At 37.1% G+C, this 17,792-nt stretch overlaps 1 protein-coding gene across 15 annotated transcripts in view; it reads right to left on the reverse strand.

Annotated features, from left to right (window-relative positions):
- Positions 1-17,792, reverse strand: part of PHLDB2 (pleckstrin homology like domain family B member 2) — a 97,755-nt gene that overhangs the window by 57,506 nt on the left and 22,457 nt on the right. The window lies entirely within an intron of this gene.

Below are 17,792 nucleotides of genomic sequence, written 5' to 3' on the forward strand. Positions count from 1 at the left end.
TCTTGCTCTTTCATCACTGTACACTTAATACTTGTGCTTAAAATTAATTCTCTAACCTTCTGTGAAATACTATTCTACTGTTAGACACACAAAGAGAAAAAAGCTACTGAAAGAATCTTTTTAAAATTTAAAAGATTATGTCTTCAATTATTTTTTCTTGAAATTCTTCAAAATTTTCAAAACTGTTTTATGCCTAGTCACCATGGAGGGTCTTTTTCACTAATTTCTTCCATAAATAATTAAGATCATAAAAATGTAGGAATGTTGCACTCAAATGAAGAACATTTCACATCAAGTCCAGATAGACATCAATGTAGCTCAAATTCTGAGATCACTAAAACTTCGATTCATTTAGCTAGGAAATAAAATAATAGTTCATTTGTTTTTTTAAAAAAATCAATATATAGGCCATTGATGTCTATAATAGTGTCACTAACTGACATTGCACCAGACTCCCCATGCAAAACAGGCAGACATTCATGATTTTTAATTTTAAGTAAATTAATTACATATTTGTGAACAATGGTATGTAATTTACAAAATGCTTCTCATAAGCCTAGACAGCATTGTTTGAGGTAGGGCACCTCAACATCTTTACCCTTCACGTTAATTACAATACCAAAGTGAAAAAGAATTAAAAACAAAAACCATCTGTTGTGATTACATTTACCATATTGAGAGGAGAGGTCAGAAGCCCTCCATAGAAAAAGACTTTCCATACTGCTTATCAGTAACAAAATAGGAAAATATTAAGCAGCACTGGGCTGCTGTTTTCATTCCAATTTTTGTTAATTTGTAAAGACAAAATTCAGAAGACAATTAGCTGTTTATTAGTGAAGTTGTAACACGTAGAAAAGTCAAGTAGGAACAGACTGACCTAACTCCTTGGGTTCCCTTAAACACATTATTTAAATGACAAAATAGAAGTCATTTAAGGTGTATATGACTTATATCTACTCTCTAAAGTAAGCATCCCCACCCCCCAAAAATAAAAGAGCAATAGCTTGATCAAAAGGACTTTTACACTAGTTGCCATAAGCTCGCACCTCCCTTTCACTTCCTGAACTTCTGGACTCCAGATGCAGCTCCGTCCTCATGGCCTCTTCCCAGGCCAGGCACGCCTGACTACACACCCTCATCCCCAGGCTCTTCTGCACCCTGTCCATCCAGGAGCCCTGGTGCTTATTTATCTCTGCAGCTGCTACCAACTGCCAAGCCCTACCCACCTCAGCTTTATGGGGAGGGAATAGGGGGACACAGCCTTCCTTGCATTATTTTAGACTTCTCCAACAATTTGGAAAAGTTTACATGGGATTCCGCAAAAACAACCTGCAGGGACATATGTGAAAAGAGGAGCAGGGATAAGATGTCAAATTTACTTCTCAACAGCATCTCTATCAGAGGCTAATTAACAAAGAAAACTTCCTTTTCTGCCATCTAGTTAAATTGAAGCATCTGAACTCAGTCTTCACTAATCTTTGTAGATTATACTATGTATACATTAGCCTTGGCACTAATTATATTTCAGAGTATCTAAAAATTGTCATCTTCCAATACCAGGGCTCTAATGAACAGTGCGGTCTTCAAAAGCATGAAAGGTACTTCTGCCTAGCCTGGAATACATAGCAAAATTCTTCCCACATCTCCTTCCCAAAATAGTTTCTTTTGCTGCCAATGGTATTGCTTAATTCCAGAGGGAATAAATGATCCCATCCTTAAGATGAATGCTATTTCAGAGAGTGAAACACAGTATTCAAAGGCTTGTGCACAGGAAGTTTGGTCTACTGGTATGTGTTTCTCTCTATTCTTATCACCCCATTCACAGCCAATCTGTCCAAGCTTGAATCACACTCACATTCAGCAAGGCTGCCCACAAATTTTAAAGAAATTCAGGCTGCACTGAGACACACTGGCCCCATAAAAGCTGCACCAAAGAAAAACAAACTGATGTCAAGAAGTGCGTCAGAAGAAAGTCTGCAAGGCATTTCAGAAAGCACTACAAGAAACCTTTTAAGGAAAACTCTGAACAGAAATTACTCTCATAAGATAATTCTCCCTTCACCATCTTTATTCTGGAGTCATTTTCTTTCCCATTCATCACACCAATATCCTTCGCCCTGCATGACCCCAAAACCAGGACGCCCATTCCAGACTATGACTCTGAAAATAAAAGAGGGCACTAGTAATAATTATGCTGGAACATCAAGTGCAAACTGGGATTGGTCCTGGCAAACTGAGATGTCTGGCCCCCTATCTAAAATTTAATTTTTGTTTTTGAAGCTTTCCTTAGTAATCTGCTAAGTCAGGAGGCGGCCCTCTTGGCGATCTCTAAATCCCACCCCGCTTTCCAAACCAGCAATCTACTGTTCATTCTCCTGGAAAGCCACCTGTACAGACCCTAAGTACCTAAACGCACCAAAACACTGGTGCTAAGAATTTAGAAAGTAGGTATCTTTGAATAGTTATTCTGAATACATTTTTTATTTGTTCTGCCTTCCCATTTTTCCTTTCCTTCATCTCCATATCCCACATATATCAAAGAAAGCTTTGAAGGGGACACCACATCTTAGAAAATGTACCTGAAGAAAATGGTGTGCAATTTTTTTCCCTTAGAGGTTAAAGGAAAAAACAAAAGAGTCATGGGGTGAAGCGTTTTTTCCTCAGAGCTTTCTTCTGTCTTCAGAGCAAAGTGTCTGACATCGCCCCGCCCTCAGGAGGGGAGCACCAGCCATCTCCTAAACCCACCCAGTGCCCCGTATCCAACACCAGCCAGTCCGGGCTACAGGACTGTCTAAATACTGCATAAATCCCCAAATTCTGCAGAAAACCAACTGCTGATGCTTAAGCACAGGTGAAATCATTGTTAAGATTCTTTTGTTAAATTAAGTATGTTGGGCCATTTATTGCATAAAACAAAAGTGTCAACCTTTAATGGCCAAATATGATTTAGTTCAAAGGAGGTGTGTTTTTTTTTTCTTTTAGGATAAGTATGACTTTACTTCTCTTTACTTTACTTCTGGTAATTGTAGAGCTTCAGTGTCTCCATAACCTTCATAATCTTCAGCTCAACAAAGATCTATTAAGTTACTCACTGTCTAGTAATGTGTTACTGATACACAGATGAACACAAAACAGCACTTCTACCCTGAAATCCTTAAAAGGAAGTATAAATAGGTGATTAGTCACAGAAACAGTGATAACAGACGTTTACAGAAAACTTATGGCTTTACATATGAGGAGGCAATACACAAAAATTACAGAAAAGCAAAGTTGAGTTGAATCCTCAAGGATAAATATAAGTCTGTCTGGTCTGTTGGGACAGTGGGGTGGGCAGGGCATTTCTGGAAAGGCACCACGGAAGCAAAGGCATAGAGCCATAGGCAATGTCATGGTATGCTCAGAGATCAGCAACTGGCATGTGGCTAGAGAGATGGGGTCATTTGGGGGGAAGAGGGATGATGTAGCTGCATAGAAATGGGCCAACTTTCTTTCTCCTTATATCAGGACTCGGGGATCCCAAGAGCTCCAAATAAGCTTTGTATTTGAATAAATACATAGGGCGCACCAGCAAGAGTCAGGAATCCTGGTCTAAAAGTGAGCAGTAGAATGAGAAGAGGTGGGGCTGACGGCAAGTGTGCAGAATTTCCAGGATTTCACATACAAAGCCTGATGTCTCAGTTAGGTAGGACAGTCTGGGGGGAAGACAGAAGCAATGGCTCAAAGTCTATTTGTTTTAGAGATGAATCTTTTAGGGGTAGTAACTGGGGCTATCATGATCAATTAGTCTCTTTCTGGGCACAGGGTACAACAGCCCCTCTCTTCCCCACCTGCAAACTCTAATAGACATGGTTTCAGATTTCTGAGAAGCGATGTGTGTCCTCTTTGCATGAACAGCCAGAGCATGATTCATCACATGCTTGCTTTGCCATGGCAGAGTGACGCTCCAGGTGATGCTGGCCTCATCAGCCTGGGCCCTGAGCAAGGAAATGTGGAGCAGAGGCCTCTTTTAACCCATGGAGTGTAAGACCTATGTCTTTTTAAACCTCTGACTTCCCTCCTCTATCTTCATCTGTCTAGTCCTCCTCTCTCCACTGTACCAAGTGGTTAAGAGCATGAACTCTGGAGCCTGACTGCTTGGGTTTGAACCCTGGTTCTGTAGCTACCTGTGTGACCCTGGGTAAGTTAGTCAGTTTCTTTGTGTCCCAGTTTTCTCATGTATAAAACAGGGGATTACTAGAGTATCTGCCTTATTGTGTTATCAAGAAGATTTACATATATACGTACATATACAGTCATGTGTTGTTTAATGACAGGGATACGGTCTAAGAAATGCATCTTTAGGTGATTTTATCATGGTAGCATGTACTTACCTAAACCTGGATGGTATAGCCTACCACGCACCTAGGCAGTATGGCATAGCCTATGGCTCCAAAACTGTATAGCACGTTACTGTACCATAGGCCATTGTAACAAAAGGGTATTTGTGTATCTAAATATTGAAAAGGTACAGTCAAAAATGGTATTATAATCTAATAATACAGATTATATTATATGGGACCACTGTTGTGTATGCATCTGTGCCACATAACAATGTTTTGGTCAACAATGGAGAATGTTTTATATACTATATGCTATGAAGTCTAAAGTTGGTGCCTGTCCTGTAGTAGGTGCTCAGCATTTGCCAATCATGATTAAGATGGTTTCCACCAAAAGTTCAAAGTGAAATAGACGGTTGTCTTGTGGGCCCTGGGGAACCATCTCTAATACTGGTTAACAAGCAAAATTAAAAACCAAACTCAATTGTCTTCAGGGAAAGGAAATACAGGAAAAAATATGCTATGTAGCCAAATGTCTCCCTGAAAAAAATCCACACCTCTACACCCACACTGGTACAGGGTTCCTTTGGCAATCTGGAGAGAGACAGAATTCCCCCAAGGCCCCAGATTCCCTGCCTAGTGGTCCATATACCTCTGCCCCTGGCAGTAGAGCTCTGCCCAGTTGCCGGAGTAGGCTGGGGAGGAAAGCATCTTGTCATTTGGTCCCTCTATATATGGGGCAACATATATTCCCTCCAGCAAATTAAATCTAGTGGAGCAGCTTCTAGAAAGAACTACTCTCAAAAAAAAAAAAAAATCCATTCCCTATTTGGTGCACACACTTCACCCTTGACATAAAAGCCAGGCTTCTATTCGCATTGCCCCTGGCTCCACCTTCAACTTCAGAGGTCATGAGTGTCCCCATCCTACTGAGTGCATGCATCATTCAAATACCTGAGAGCCTTGTCACATCCTGCCTTTACTCATACTCAGACAAAGAAATTCAGTTCTTTTAATCTCATCTCATAAATCAATTCCTTACATAACTGATTGTTTTTAAAAATGACTATTACTCACCTGTGTGTCAACAACTCTCTCAAACCCACTTGCCTCTACTACTATTTCTGGCTATGTCTTGATTTTAGAAGGAGCTTGTACTTTAAAAATAGACATAAATATAAAATATATTTCATTATTAATACATTTAATAAATGTATTTAATTAATATATTCAATAACATATAACACTGCTAAAGATCAATAATACCTATATATGATGAAGTAATGTTTATTTATTTTTCTTTCATTTACATCAAACATGTTCTAAAGTAATATAACTTGATTTAATTAATCCTGGCCAGGCACGGTGCCTCACTCCTGTAATCCTAGCACTCTGGGAGGCTGAAGCGGGAGGATTGTTTGAGCTCAGGAGTTGAAGACTAGCCTGAGCAAGAGCGAGACCCCGTCTCTACTAAAAATAGAAAGAAATTAGCCAAATAACTAAAATATATACAAAAAAAATTAGCCAGGCATGGTGGCGCATGCCTGTAGTCCCAGCTACTCGGGAGGCTGAGGCAGGAGGATTGTCTGAGCCCAGGAGTTGGAGGTTGCTGTGAGCTAGGCTGACGCCACGGCACTCTAGCCTGGGCAACAGAGTGAGACTCTGTCTCAAAAAAAATAAAAATAAAAATAAAAAAAATAATTAATCCTGTTAACTTTTTACCCAAGAATGTCTTCTTGACTTACTTTTTCTACCTCTGCATTTTGTTGGGCAGAATCAAGTTAATCTGTGACCACAATTATTATACCATTTAACTATATTTTAGTCCTTGTCCTGATGCCCTTTTGCATCATTTTGCCATTTAAAATTAACCAGCAGACGTGGTATATAAAATGTTCTACTCTTAAAAAAATATTAAGGTTGGAAGTGAACCATTCTTAAAATACTAAAAGATATCATTTGAAGAAAAATGTCCATTATGGATGACTCCATAACATTTTAAGGGGAAAAATGCATTTCTCCCTATTGACTGAAAAGGACTGGCTATAAAGAAAGGAATTCATATGATCAATATAATCATAATTTCCACATAGCATCTAAAAAAAATGCCAGATGTTTTTACTCTTACATGGACAGTGTTCCAGAGGAAAATCTACAAGGTGCCTGAGCCCCCTCTGTTAAACAAATTACGTGATTGCTCCACACCATTAAAGAAAACACAGCAAAATCTAATGGCATTGTCATCTGTTTACATTTTCACTTTAGCTTAACCAAGTTCCAGAGGATCTTTTTGCTTGTTTCTTCTGAAAAGACCATAGTCTATAAAACACAACCCATTAAAATAGTTTTTAACATTTTATGTAATATTTTATTTTGTTCAATAAAAGTAAGTGTATAAGAAGTATAAAGACCTTTAAGGAAATCTTCACATTTGAAAATATACACTATCCTTTAAAAAATAAGAATTTTTTCTAATGCATAAAGAAGTTGCTAGGGTAAAAAAAAGTAGGAAAGTCTACATGTAAAAAAAGGAGGGTGAGCTATTACATATCAGCTGAAAGTACTATAATGTAACTATTAGACCTATCACATGGAAAATACTATGTGCTAAAATTTAAAAAGCATGTTATAAAATTTTATGTATAGGAATGTAACATAAACAATGGCATGTATTCTTTCTAAATTTGAGAATACTGTTAGGAAAGTAACTATAGGCATACTTTGTTTTATTGTATTTGCTTTATTCTGTTTCTCAGATAATTATATTTTACAAATTGAGGGTTCAAGACAACCCTGCAGTGAGCTGGTCTATCAGCACCATTTTTCCAACAGCATGCGCTCACCTCACGTCACCCTGTCACATTTTGGTAATTCTTGCAATATTTCAAACTTTTTCATTATTATTATATCTGTTATGGTGATCTGTGATCAATGATCTTTCATGTTACTATTATAATTGCTTTGGGCACCACAAACTATGCCCATATAAGACGGCAAACTTAATCGATAAAGGGTGTGTGTGTTCTGACTGCTCCGCCGACACCACTCCTGTCTCTCTCCCTCTCTTGAGGTCTCCCTATTCCCTGAGACACAACAATATTGCGATTTGGCCAATTAATAACACTGCAATGGCCTCTAAGTGTTTAAGTGAAAAGAAGAGTTGCATGTCTCACACTTTAAATCAAAAGCTAGAAATGATTAAGCTTAGTGAGGAAGGCATGTTGAAAACTGAGATAGACCAAAAGCTAGGCCTTTTTGCGCCAAGCAGTCAAGCTATAAATGTAAAGACAAAGTTCTTGTCTGGGCACAGTGGCTCATACCTGTAATCTTAGCACTTTGGGAGACAGAGGAGAGGAATTGCTTGACACCAGGAGTTTGAGACCAGCTTGAACAACAGAGCAAGACCCTGTCTCTGCTAGAAAAATAAGCCAGCCATGGTGGTGCACTCCTGTAGTCCTAGCTACTCAGGGGGCTGAGGCAGGAGGATCATCTGAGCCCAGGAGTTTGAGGCTGCAGTGAGCTAAGATGATGCTACTGCACTTTAGTCCTGGCAACAAAGCAAGATACTGTCTCGGAAAAAAAGAAAAAGAAAAGAAAAGAAAAGAAAAGAAAAGAAAAGAAAAGAAAAGAAAAGAAAAGAAAAGAAAAGAAAAGAAAAGAAAAGAAAAGAAAAGAAAAGAAAAGAAAAGAAAAGAAAAGAAAAGAAAAGAAAAGAAAAGAAAAGAAAAGAAAAGAAAAGAAAAGAAAAGAAAAGAAAAGAAAAGAAAAGAAAAAAGAAGGAAGGAAGGAAGGAAGGAAGGAAGGAAGGAAGGAAGGAAGGAAGGAAGGAAGGAAGGGAAAGGAAGGGAAGGGAAGGGAAAGGAAAGGAAAGGAAAGAAAGAAAAGAAAAAGTTCTTGAAGGAAATTAAAAGTGCTACTCCAGTGAACACATGAACGATATGAAAGTAAAACAGTAAATCAACTCTACTGCAGATATGAAGAAAGTTTTAGTGATCTGGATAGATCAAACCAACTACAACATTCCCTTAAGCCAAAGCCTCATCCAGCGTAAGGCCCTAATCCAGAGCAAACTCTCTTCCATTCTCTGAAGGCTGAGTGAGGTGAGGAAGCTGCAGAAGAAAAGTCTGAAGCTAGCAGAGGTTGGCTCATGAGTTTTAATGAAAGAAGCCAACTTCATAACATAAAAGTGCAAGGTGAAACAGCAAGTTCTGATGAAGAAGCTGCAGCAGGTTATCCAGAAGATTTAGCTAAGATCATTGATGAAGGTTGGTACACTAAACAACAGATTGTCAATGCAGAAAAAAAGTCTTATTGGCAGAAGATGCCATCTACGACTTTCATAGCTAGTAAAGAGAAGTCAATGTGTGACTTCAAAGCTTCAAAGGACACAAGGGGCTAGTGTAGCTAGTAATTTGAAGTTGAAGCCAATGGTCATTTCCTATTCAAAAATCCTAGGACCCTTAAGAATTATGCTAAATCTACCTGTGCTCTGTAAGTAGAACAACAAGGCCTGGATGACAGCACAACTGCTTATAGCATGGTTTACTGAATTTCTTTTTGTGTGTGTGAGAGACAAGAGTCTCACTCCGTTGCCTGGGGCAGTGCCATAGTGTCAGCCTAGCTCACCGCAACCTCAAACTCCTGGGCTCAAGCAATCCTCCTCTTGAGTAGCTGGGACTAAAGGCACGAACCACCATGCCTGAGTAATTTTTTCTATTTTTAGTAGAGATGTAGAGACAGAGTCTTGCTCTTGCTCAGGCTGGTCTCAAACTCATGAGCTCAAGCTATCCTCCTGACTCAGCCCTCCAGAGTGCTAGGATTATAGGCATGAGCCACCATCCCCAGCCAGTTTGCCAAATATTTTAAGCCCACTGTTGAGACCTACTGCTCAGGAAAAAAGATTCCTTTCAAAATATTACTGCTCATTGACAATGCATCTGGTCACCCAAGAGCTCTGATGGAGATGTACGAGGAGATTAATGTTGTCTTCATGCCTGCTAACACAGTTTCTATTCTGCAGCCCATGGATCAAGGAGTAATTTTGGCTTTCAAGTTTTATTATTTAAAAAGTACATTTTGTAAGGCTGCAGCTGCCATAGATAATGATTCCTTTGATGGAGCTCGGAAAAATAAGTTGAGGATTTACCATTCAATAAGCCTTTAAGGACATTTGTGTAATTCATGAGACATCAAAATATCAACATTAACAGGAGTTTAGAAGAAGTTGATTCTAACCATCACGGATGACTTTGAGGGACTCAAAACTTCAATGAAGGAAGTAACTGCAGATGTGGTGGAAATAGCAAAAGAACTGGAATGAGAAGTGAGGTGTGAAGATGTAAGTGAATTGCTGTAATCTCATGATAAAACTTTAATGATTAGGAGTTACAGAATCTATTCCTGTTGAAGATGCTGTGAACATTGTTGAAACAATAACAAAGGATTTAGAATATTATACAAACCTAGTTAGTTGATAAAGCAGCAACAGGGTTTGAAAGGATCGACTCCCATTTTGAAAGAAGTCCTACTCTGGGTAATATGCTATCAAACAGCATTGCATGCTACAGAGAAATTTTTCGTGAAAGGAAGAGTCAACATGGCAAACTTCATTGTTGTCTTATTTTAAGAAACTGCCAACCTTCAGCAACCACCATCCTGATCAGTCATCAGCCATTAATATCGAGGCAACACCCTCCACCAACAAAAAGATTATGCTTTGCTGAAGGATCAGATGACTGTTAGCATATTATTTTACCAATAAAGTATTTTTAATTAAGGTATGCATCTTTTCTAAACATAGTTCTATTACACACTTAATAGACTACAGTATAGTGTAAACATAACTTTTATATGCACTAGGAAACCAAAACATCTGTGTGACTCGCTTTATTGGGTTATTCACTTTATTGCAGTGGCCTGAAAATGAACCACCAATGTCTCCAAGGTATGCCTGTATATTTTCCTTTCTCTCAGGACAACTTGTAAAATTGTAAACTCTGCCTAACATGATTTAGGCCTTGGTCTTCACGACCTGGTGTAAAAGATGGCCTTTCAAAGGGCCAGTTCTGTTATTCTATAATATAATCAGAATGAAAGAATAATAAATATATGAGAAATGTGTTTCTTTTCATTCTACTCAGCATTTTCTTAAAATTCTGTCTTTCCTTAAAATCCAAATTACAATTCCAGAGCTGAAATATGGTTTTGGCAATTTTGAATAAAAAACATCAAATGTATCCAAACCAAAATTTTTCAACAGAACATACCCCACAGAAAGATTACTCCCTGCAGTCACTGTTCTCAACTTTAAAAAACTAATCTCACTGACTGGCTTCTGGGAAGATGGAGTAGGTGTACTTTCCCTATTCTTCCCACTAAATACAACTAAGAACCCCATACATTATGTAGAAGAAGGAGATTCCAAAAGGTGCAAAGAAGACGGACAAGCTAGGGACCCAGAAACCCAAGGAAACACAAAGAAGTGTGTTTCTCGGGATTTCATTTTGCCTCACGGCCCATTCTTAGACCTGAGGAAGGGGAAGCAACATACAACGACCCAGCTCAATCTCCAGACAACTGTGCCGAATGAAAAAAGCCAAACCCACAAGTTACATACTATATGGTTATATTTATGTAACTTTCTTGAAATGGCAAAATTATAGAAATGGAAAAGAGATCAGTGGTTATCAGAGGTTAAGGAGGAGGGAAGTGGGCATGGCTATAAAAGGCCACCCTGAGGGACCCTTACGGAGTCAGGACTGTTCTGTATCCTGACTGCAGATAATGGACTATGGTTTTGCAAGATGTTACCATTGAAGGAAACTTGGTAAAGGGTACACAGGATCTCTCTGAATTTTTTCTTATAACTGCATGTGAATCTTCAAAATCAAGTGTTTAATTTTTTTTTAAAGTGCCTTTTAATAGGTCTTCACCTGCACATTGAGGTGGCTGAAACAAAATTTTTGCATTGAGAAAGTGATGAATATGTTTCTATTGTAATATTTGTTTTGGATTTTTTTCAAAATCTTAAACTTTAAAAATATTCTCCACAGAAAATATTCTCATAATATTTTCTAGAACTAGGGAGAAGAAGTTCACATTATGAGAATTAGCCAACACAATCACTAAACCTATCAGGTGACGAGAAGTTTTTAAAGAAAGGTAGCTGAATAGTCAGCTTTTAATTTAGATACACAAGTCATCTGACAACAAATATGAGGACCTCTTTTACTATGAATAGTCTATAGTCCTCCCTCTTATACCTCTTCTCTTATATACTTCTTGATATGGATATATTTTCAATTTTCATTTAGTTTGTATATTTTCATATAAATTTTATTTATGAGCTTTATTTCCTATTTAAAAATAAGTGTTTGCATATGGATTTATCATTTTTTAAAAGAATGAGACTTCTTTCATAACTGACATGGCGACATACAGGACCTCTTTTTAATCTAAGTTGCCTTCTATATTTCAGCTATTAGCCTGAGAATGCTAAACTATGCTAAGATTCAGAACACACATCCCTCAAACTCCGATAAGGATTTTTAAATGCGTGGCACCATCAAGAGGCAATAGCTTGTACTGCCACTCTAACAAGAACCAAGGGTTTGCTCTCAAGTACAGAGGAACCTACTTTTAATAGCAATTGCCAATACTACTGCAATATAGAATTACATCAAGTCTTCAGCTCTGTGTTTCCCCATGTGAAGTTATTAGATTATTGCTAAATGCTAATTTTTCCCTTTCCACTCTTTTTCTGCCCATCTATCTTTCCAATTAAAGAAGGAAAAAAGAAAAAAAAAAGCGACAACTTTTTTTATTCTCAGTTGACTGAGGACAATTGGCAGTCCTAATTTGCTAATGATTAATTTCCTCAATATTAATAGCATTAATGAAGATGCCAGCTATTTGCAGACAGACAGTCCTTGCTTTATTCTCTAATAACCCAAGGTGATCTAATAACAGATAATATTCTTCTTTATATTACCCATAGGTTATAGATTTACTCTTACTTTATTTAGAAACAAAGGAATGCTATTTACCTAGAGAATGGATAGCTTGTTTAGGCAGTAGATAGCATCATCAATTTAATTCTGTGCTGCCCAGTTATTATATAATTGCACCAGGTTTGTTTGTTTTTGTTTTTGTTTTTTAGCTTTTCTTAACATAAGAAAACTTAAAATTACATTCATGGCTCACATTTGTGGCTCATGTTATATTTCTGAGCTAGATCCTATAAGCCATTCAAGCAAGGCATGAAAGTAAAAGAAGGCAGAGAATTGGCTGTTTTTTAACCATTAGACTTAAGAAAAGACTCCACAGAAACAATTCAGTTTAAGGCTTAGGATGAATCTGAAGAGTAAATAAATTAATGTAACAATTGCCATTCTAACCCAAAATATAGGAAGAAAGTCATCATTTCTAAATACCCCTTTAAAAAGTCTGAGCCACGAAGTTTATTTGATTAGCAAACAAACCTCCCATTGCATCTGCAGTTAAACTGGCTTCTTTCCACTAGTACAACCATTTTTTAAAAAAATTAAAACTACAGCCAGGATGTAGCAAGCGGAAGGGCCACATCAGAAAGGAGATTTTTTTCAAGTAAGACTGGAGGACAAAATAGTTTTCAATACTTAAGTTTGCCTTCACATTTCAAAGACATTGTTTTTTTTAAAAAAAAAGGTTAATGCTATGACTAAGCAACAATAAGCATTCTCTTAACATTGGCCATTCTGCTACCCAAACAAACAAAAAACTGTCAAACTTACAGAATGGCTCTGCACAGCCAAAAGGTCTGAATGCTCAAGTTGTTTTTTAGGGTTAGGAGTCACTAGGAAGAGGAGACAGCAAGAAGCAAATAGAGAAGCAAAACACATCTATAAGTGGAGTAACTTTCACCTGATAATGCTCACGAGTCTTGAGTTCCTAAACAATATTTCCCAATTACAAAATTAAATAATACCAACCTGTTTACTCTCTGATCATTAAAATAGTATCTGCATCTAACCACCTTTGGGAGATTAGAGAACATATACATTTGTTTTTTGAAATACCAAAACTCTTTAAATAAATATGCTCAATTATTCTTTCACTTAATTCTAGAAACATTAGATCTACTGTCTGTTCAGCAGTACACAAGTAAGACTTCGGGACCTGTAGCCTTGGTTTTTGTATGACCTTGGAGAGCACCGATTCTTAAAAGAATGCTACAGAATTCTCAAAGTAAAGAAAAATAACTGATTTTCATCTTTTTATTTTTAATTGAAAGTTAGAAGGGGGTTTCCCCCTTTTCTGGAAGTAAAAAGAATGCATTTATGTTGAAATATTCCCATTCTCTTGTATAGAGCTTCCCTGTTACCTGGAACGAAATGCATATTGATTGTATGGGAACCAGGGGTGCAGCCTACAGCCACAGAATAAGGAAAGCCGTAATGAATGTCATGGATGGAAATTGAAAACATTCAATTACTATTTTCAGAAACATGTATACAATGCTTCCTATACTCCAGTCATCTGGCTAAGAGGTGAATATACAGCAGCAAGCACAACAAGCATGGCCCCAGCATCTTGCAAATTAAAATTCTTTAGTTATAAAGTGCTTTCATAGGAGCTATAAGGAGAACATACCTTCCAAACAGTAGAGAATTGCTGACCCAGACATTTCACCTATTCACATAACTACCATGGAAATATTAAAATGTGCCTTGAAAGAAAGCCAATCTTATCTTCAGGGAATGCATATTGGTAGAGTATGTAAAAAATCAGAAAACCCTATGGTGCTTCATGAGAGCTGGCATCACATTACATCTGTGAGAAATAAGTCTCAAGTGTGGCCCTGCATAGTTCTAAATGACGACAGTGCTGTTTACCAAGGCACTGCAGAAAGAAAATCCTGGATTGCTATAGTGCAATTTGTGGGAATCCACTGGTTCTCCACAATAGAACACAGATGCTTTTGGCAACATAACCAAATGAATACTCTTAACAGCAGAAGGATTTACTTCAAGTTTTTTATTTTCCCTTTTTCTTCTTAAAATGATTTTCACTAGCCTGGACCTTAAGAGGCCCTGGATGACCATCACTACCTCTGGATTATTGGAGACATGCAAGTATCAAATGAGGTGAATGAAAAAATATCCTATCTACTTTATAATGATATCTCTAGCTTCTAAAACATCTAATTTGCCAAATAATCAGCATCTCAGCCCTCTACAGATACCTTATCCATTAATGCCCCCTACTTGGGACATAGCTCAGAATGAGGAAGTTACAATGACTGCTGACTAGCCCAAATGGATGTCACAAGGTCTACGAACCGAAGTGCACACACTTCGTGTGCACAGGACCCTCTCAAGACCTCATTTGCACTTAGTAACTCTTAGTTTAGAACATTTTAAATCAAGGCTTGATATCTGCTTTCTAAAATCATAAAAAAAGAAAGAAAAGTTTGGCATAATGACAAAAGCATGAATTGGCAGCTAAGAGCTCTTAAGAAAGAGAGAAGAAAAACTGTAAAGAAAAAAACCTAAACATCTCAAATAGTACAGCAGCTGGAGGCTATTTAATATAGACTCAAAGTGGATTGTTTTACCTCATCATAGGTCCCTGGAGGTTCATAATTATGGTTCAATCTTTAATACTCAATAAAATTACCTTTAGTTTTAAAATAAAGATTGAACAAATAAAGATCCAGATAGAACACTGATATTATCACAGCAGAGCTAAAAATACTACAGATATTTCGCTTAGTGAACCAGATTTACCCCATTTGGTTTCCTCATTAATAAGTTAAACAGCTCTTTGGCCTCTATTCATTCTTTATTTACATGAGTTGTGTTTACTTTCTGAAAATTATGCTTTGACAATTTGGAGGTCCCAATGAAATGTTCAAGTGACTCATCCTGTAGAGTCAATGAAACTGCAATGGCCATGAAGAATATCTCATGGGCCGCAAACCCAGGCACATCTTTTCTTGGCTCCCGGAGTAAATCCCAAATGACAGTAGAACTTTACCTTCACTGATTCACTATTATGTACAATTTTTGTTTCACTGACTCTGTACTTTTGCTTTTGTTTTTGATCCTTGGTCAAATTGGATCGGGGTTTTGGTCTGCACACAACTGATAATTATCCCCACTGATGGCAGCAGGGACTAGAATCTGGTTTGGCAGTCTGACCACTTGGTGCTCTGTCAGATAGCAACGAAATCTAGCCTCGGTCAGGTGAGAGATGATGGAGCATTTGTTTGTTGTTTCTGCTGTTTGTAATTTGTTTGTCTGTTTTTTTTTTATTTATATACTCAGCTCAGGAAAACATTTTGTGACCAATGGAAAAGCAGTCTTTTGAGATCTGAAGGAGTGAGATTTTGTGTTCCAGCATTTACTTCTGCTGTGTAATTGAAGCTGTAGGACTTAGGCTATGAGCTCTTTGTCTCTGCACCTGAGAAAAAAATAATTGTGTATAGGTAAAATATGTTCCTGTCTCCTGAGGATAAATAAACTAAAATAGAGAAGTTTTGCAGTTCTGATTGGTTTGTAGAGACTAACAAGTATTTAATAGATCTAACATTCCCCAAATTCCAAAATAAGGTGAAATTCTAATACTGTAAATGTGCTCTCCTTTTAAGAAAAAGAACTTTCTTATCAAAATTGTTGACTCAGAAGCATTTTTTCCCCATTAGAAAACAAGTTTGCACAATTAAAATGAATCCTTACACAAATCAGACCGATTTGATAGTTTGGTTTAAAAAACAGCTATATGTCTTTTCCATGTTTTATCAGTTTATAATATAAGTGTAATTTCATTTTTTTAAAAAAGATTTGGATTTGTTTTATGATAAAGAGAATCATTTATCTGAACTTCTTAAATGTCTTCTATTAACTTACTGAAAATATAAGCTAAGATTACTTCCACAAGATTAAGACAATTATAAAATTTGTGCTCACCTAAACTGAAATATTATTGTGGCAAATCTTTTTATGTCAACAGTAATTATGTTCTGGAATGTGTCCATTTGAACACAATTTCCAAATAAAATACAATAAAATAAAATAAAATGTATGAGAGGCACCCTGTTAATGTAAAACTAAAATGTAATTATCTCTATTGAAATGACAGACCGATCTTGGAAAAATCAGCCTATGCCTACAAAACATAGTAAAAGGTTATTATCCTATGTAATCTGCACAGAGAACAGAGATTCTCACAAGAATAACTTTTTGTGCTTTGTGCTAATTAAGATGTGTCTTTGCATATTTAAAATAAAAGAGTTCCCCATTTCTGGATGATTTAAGGTTTCCTGCTTACCATAAAATAATCTATTGTCAGTTTATTAACTATACAAACTGCAAACATTCACTGTTCTCAGGTATCCACAACACTATATTATTCAATTGGTCTCCTCTGATTAATATTTGATTCTGCCTTCTCAAGATCAGACAGACCCTAAATTCAGCAAAAAACATTTTTTCCAAGATACCTTATACCCAACTGTCTTTAGTTTTTTCCCAGAGGACCTCTGGGCAATTACAAAGATTTGGTCTGGAACCTTACAAAAAGAAAGATGCTAGAAATAATTACGTTTGTTTGTTATACCCCTTAGTTTTAAGTAGCCCAACATTATCAACAACCGTGTAAGAAAATTTGTCAAATCAAATAAGAAGCTCAGCCTTCTCTAGGATAATTTTGTATAGGTAAAATATTATTACTAACAATGTTCAAAGATTGTGTACCTTACAGAAAGGCCCCAAATATTTTAATGCCCTTACTCTCTGTAATTATGTTCTTACCCTCAGGGGAAACACTGATTAAATAAGACCAACAGTCTTACGCCCTAATAAAGGATTTTAACTCTCCTTCATGCTGATACTGTTTACTTACTCTTACATTTACCAAGTGGTCTCTACTTTTCTCTTGTGTTTGCCTACAGACTACAATATGCCTTTGACAAAGAAAGACAGTTTCAGACCCTCGTGGATAGGCCTTTACCAGGTACTCTTAACTCCTGATATTTCAAAGAACAGACTTATGGATAGAGGCTTCTGAGCTGGCATTGCATAGACAAGACTGAGACAGTACTAGCCAGCTAAATCAGAATCTTCCATCCCTTCAGAAGCTGTTTGATAACCAAAAGTTTAACAAAATTAAAAATTAAGACTATGTTGTCCCTTTTACTGGGATATAATCAGACAAATAGACTATGCAACCAAGGCCAAGCCTGGAGTGTCATATTTTAAAATAAGACACATTTCATCAGGTATGACAAGCCCACCATTAAGGGTAAGGGGTTATAACTTCATATTTAGACCAATACCCACAAAGCTCTCCCAAAAAGTTGAGCCTGTTTGTGACTTATACCAGCCCAACCACACAGGTAGTAAACAAGGTCACTTCCGGGATTGCCAGGAGCCTTAGCAGATTTGGAGAATCTGGAGGAAAGAAAAATTCACCAGCACTTAAATGCTAAAGATGAAA

This window comes from Lemur catta, chromosome 1, assembly GCF_020740605.2.
Source record: "Lemur catta isolate mLemCat1 chromosome 1, mLemCat1.pri, whole genome shotgun sequence".
Taxonomy (NCBI): Eukaryota; Metazoa; Chordata; class Mammalia; order Primates; family Lemuridae; genus Lemur; species Lemur catta.